Below are 4,799 nucleotides of genomic sequence, written 5' to 3'. Positions count from 1 at the left end.
AGAGAAGTATCTCTCAGCATAAGCAAATACAGCTACATCTGTGATATTATTTCAATTAAATGATAAATTTCAGACCAATCCAGGGAGTGGAGAAATGGATTCCATTTAGTACCATCTTTTTTACAGCAGATTGGACAGAATTCAACAGCAAGAGATGATTTTGTTATCCAGTACTGGTGGAAGTAAAATTTTCAGTTCAACTGTAGTACTCTATCAGTTACCATCAAAGTGTTAGAATAAAATCTTGTTGTCACGCTGAATTGCTTTTGGGTGTTGTTGCTTTCTGTCCCCTTACTTGGTTCCCTTCTTAGGGGATAGAAGAAAGAAGAGAAAAGCAATCTGAATTAAGGTATTGTCTTTAGTAAATGTCATGCTTCAGCACTGCAAGCCTCAGGACTTTTAGGACAGCAGAAATGAGTAGAAAGACTCCTATGTTTATTGCTCTGTCCTTTGCCCTCTAGCATCCTAGCTGAAGACAAGGAAATATTGTACTCTAAGAACATAATGGCAAACCTCTTTCCTAGATCCTAAGTTTATGCAAAACTAACAAATTTGTCCATTAGATGAACATTTTCCACATTTTGGAAAGCATATTGGTGGATTTCATTTTCATCTGCTGTGTGGGAAGTGGGTTCACAGGATGCATTTGTAGGAGAACTAACAATGAAGAAGGATTTTTTGGCTTGCTGATTCCAGTTTTCTGCTCCTATTAGCAATCATGTAATATAATCCTCTGTAGTTATTTGTGAAACTTCAACTTGAAAGTTGAAACTAGATTTATTTATGCCTCCATTTTAATTCTCTGTGAGGAAAGAAATCTTAGCTATTGGCAGTACCTTGTTTTCTTCTCTTCTGGGATGGTTACTTCTAATTTAATTTCCTGATAAAGCTTTTTATTTTGGGTATTTCAGCTTTCCAAATTGCTAGTGTCCTGTAGGCCAGCACAAAATATCAAGCAATCTGCTAGATAGGAAGTAGTGAGAGAGGAAATCCCTGACTTTCTGTTAGCCTCAAATAGCTCGCCTTTGCCCCCGCCCTCTTTCACCTCCTTGTGTCCCTGAGGATGTCACCCATTTCTGAGGTGTGCAGATGGGCTCCCACAAGCCCCACAATGCCAACTCTCAGCACCATACTCCCTAGATATCACTTGCCTGCAGGAATTCAGTGCCAAGATGCTAAAGCTGTCTTTTGCCCACATGACTTACCACTATTGCTTCCAGCAGGACCCACTGCCCTGGGGTGATTTTGAGATCTTATTTAAAATATTTAAACTGGAATCAAAAATACTTCCTTCTTTTTATTTTTTTTTCCTACCTTAAGTTTAACCAGTGCTGAAATGCAGTGAAATAAAGCATATTTTGCTGTTTGTTCTCTCTTAATTCACTCCTTCCTTTCCCACCCACACATAAATACACACAGTCTTCAATATCACAAATACCATGAAAAAAAAACCAGGAATCAGAAAGTGCCCAGTTGGCAGAAGAGGAGTGCTCTCCTCAGCCACTTTTTATGTCTCTCAGTCATCTTTCACTGAGTAATATAAGACTTCCACATTAGAGAAAAAATATTGTTTCAGAGTTTTGAGTTGAATATTGTATCTAAAAATGTTACACATGTTCCAGTAAACAAAAAGAGTGTTTATACACTGCACAGCGACACTGTCTTCTCAATCATGTAATGGTGCATAATTAGCAACGAGGGATCTTCTTTTTATATCATGTCCTTAGGATTTCATGGCTCCCAAAAAATAATGACCTTGAATTCTCATGAAACTCCTACCCACGATTCTTTCTCTGAAAAATTTGGAGGAAAGTTAGTAACAACTAACACACTCCAAGACACCAGTGTGTTTTCTAAGAGGGTGATGTTACTGCAGCCATGCTTCTTTTCATTCATAACATCCATATAATATTGGAAGGTGCATTCTGACAGAGCCCCCATGAGGCAGTAGGATATTTAACCTGCAGCTGGTACACTGAAGAACTTTGCTGTCTGAACTTGAAGCGAGTCATTAAAGCCAGTATATTGAAGATGTAGCTTTTCAGCCCTTTGGCACATTATGAGCAGCATTTAACATTGGGAGCTTGATGGTAGACAGGAACATTTTTCATCACTGGTCAAATAAAAAAAAATTCCTGAGTTTTTTCTTCATGCATCCGGAGGGCTGCAAAGCTAACCAAGGACAAATATGAGACTGCTGAAATATGAAACAATTAAAGGAAATCCCAGTTTAAATCATAATCTCCAGATGGAAAGTGTAAAAAAAAAGAAGAAAAAGTTTCACTGGATGCTCATTCTATTCTTTCTTTTTTTCAGTGAACTCTGCTTACATTTGAAATAAGAAAATTGTGTGGCTTTGTGCAGGAGAATTCAATATATTTACTGGTTTTCACTGGGATCAGGGCTGGTGCTGCTGTAAATTCAAAGCACCTCCCCTAATTTAATCAGTGAGTTTGAAACCTTTAAGGACAGAGTTAAATTAGTCTTTTCAAAGAGTAAAAGACTGCTCATTTTGTTGGAATTGAACTCACATTAGTAATGTATTTGACATCTCATCATCTACATACCCCCATATCCCGTCAGTCAGAAGTGACAGGGTTATGCTTGTCAGTATAATGAAAGATGATGAGCATTTTTACCCATGAGGGTACCTTGAGCTATGATAATTTTATTTTCAGGAAAAGATACTTCTTGATAATGAAAAATGCAAGAATCTCTGGGGTTACGTGTAAAATCTATTTTTGCAATACTCAGAAAAAAAAAAGAGAACAGAAATAAAATTAGTCTAACACTTAAAATAATAAATTAGGAAGAGTCTGTGATTCACCAATCTGCTTGAGCTTTTTGGTGAAGATACCACAGGGTGCCCAGAGAAGTTGTGGGTGCCCCATCCCCACAAGTGTTCCAGGCCAGGTTGGATGTGGCTTTGAGGATCACGGTCTAGTGGAAGGTTCTAACCTTGCCACGGCAAAGGGGTTGGAACTAGTTGTTCTTGAAGGTTTCTTCCAGTCTGAGCCATTCTATGATTCTGTCTCAGGATATGATATGCTGTACCCCTTTTAGATAAATTCTGTTGCTTGAACTAACAATTCTTCCCTTTTCTTTGCAAAAGTAAATCGTGGAAAGACAGTTTGAAAATTACCTGAGAGAGCCTCCTGCTTAGCAAGTCAGTTAAGACCCCATCACGTTTATTCATTTAAAACTTTATTTGTTGCAAGTTGCTAATAGGGACTATAGGTGTGTGTCACAGGTAAGACTTTTGGTTGGGCAGCTTCTCTGATCTGCTGCTGGTCATTGCCCATATCAGCTGTTTGTTTCTGAGGAAAGCAAGAAAACTCCCATCTTGGAGCACACTGTCAAGGCAGACACTGTCCTGTTTCTCAGTGTTGTCAACTTTTTCCCAAAGAATTAAGGTTTTTATTTCATACATTTGATTATGTGTAACATGCAATTATTGGTAGATGTTCACGTCTGAACTCAGATGCTTTTCAACTAGATTGCGTTCAATTCTTTTTTACAATTATCATCTCGATAGATGCAGTAAGTAAACAAAAATTATTTAATTTCCTCATTTTAGAGTTTACAATAATTCACTTTTGGTTTATTTCCCTATGCTCTTAGGGAACAAATCTAAACCTAGTTGATAACTATTTATTTTGTATATTTGTAGCATCAATTCTGGTATCAGTGTCCCAGCTGAAACTAAATAATCCCAGAATTTCTTATGAAGTTGTATCTCATTCACAGTCATCTGAAAACCAGATCTTTTTCATATAAAGTCTTAACTCAGTATTTGGATATGCCATTTTAAGCACAAGCTTTGAAAACTATCAGTGTCCATTAACCATTACGATGTCTTTATTCAGTGTTTTTAAAAATGTCCTTCATGGAAAAAAAAAAACAAATTGAAGCAAAGGTTCAGTCTTGAAATTATGCCACATCCAAGTCTTAATATTGAAATAGTCCTAAATTTAGGGGATTCTAGATATTTATTATGAAAAGTAAATATAGCTACTTGGGTTTTGGTTTGTTTGGGGGTTTTATAGTATAAGGGCAAGGAAACTCTCATACACCTCTTCAGAGAACAGAAGTTTCCATTCACAGCAGAAAGTTTATGGACATCCATTATCTGAAATATATTTAAGAAGAAAATAGTTAAAAACTTGGTTCTACAGAAATTATCACACAAATAAAAAATAATATATTTTAACAATGTTCATTCATTCTCCATTAATTCTAGGTCTATTTCATTAAATGTTTTGGCTGTTTTCTCCTGTAGCTATGTTTTTATTCCTATATGTTATATACAGCAGCAGTACCTGCAATTCCATTGGAGAATTAACACTGCAGTGTATTAAACGTGTCCAAGCAATTAGCTCAAAGCTTGTTTGTGTTCCAGGGAACTCATATTTTAGAATGGGGTGTGGAAAGGAAAAAATTTACAGTTACACTGTCAGGCCCAGCTAGTTCCTCAAACCAGCCAAGGAACAAGGGTGAATACTAAACCATCCTCATACCCTAAATTAATATCCTAAAGAATTGGTGTCCATTAAAAACCTCTGGATGCATTTCTTTCTTACTGAAAATTCCTACCCATATCAAGTGCTTTTGGGTGTTGAAGGAATATCTTCAACATAGAAAATCCTTCAAGGAAAGAGAAAGGAATTTCCATCTCTCTATCTCTGGACTTTTGGAGCTCAAAAAGTTTCAGAGAAGGAGGTGATTTGGTATTGTTCTGAGTCAATTTGCTCTGACTGAGGAAATGACGAGAAGGAAACTACTTCCCTGTCTCGGGAACC

This window comes from Melospiza georgiana, chromosome 3 (assembly GCF_028018845.1).
Source record: "Melospiza georgiana isolate bMelGeo1 chromosome 3, bMelGeo1.pri, whole genome shotgun sequence".
Lineage (NCBI taxonomy): Eukaryota > Metazoa > Chordata > Aves > Passeriformes > Passerellidae > Melospiza > Melospiza georgiana.
Note: the sequence above shows the minus strand (reverse complement) of the source record.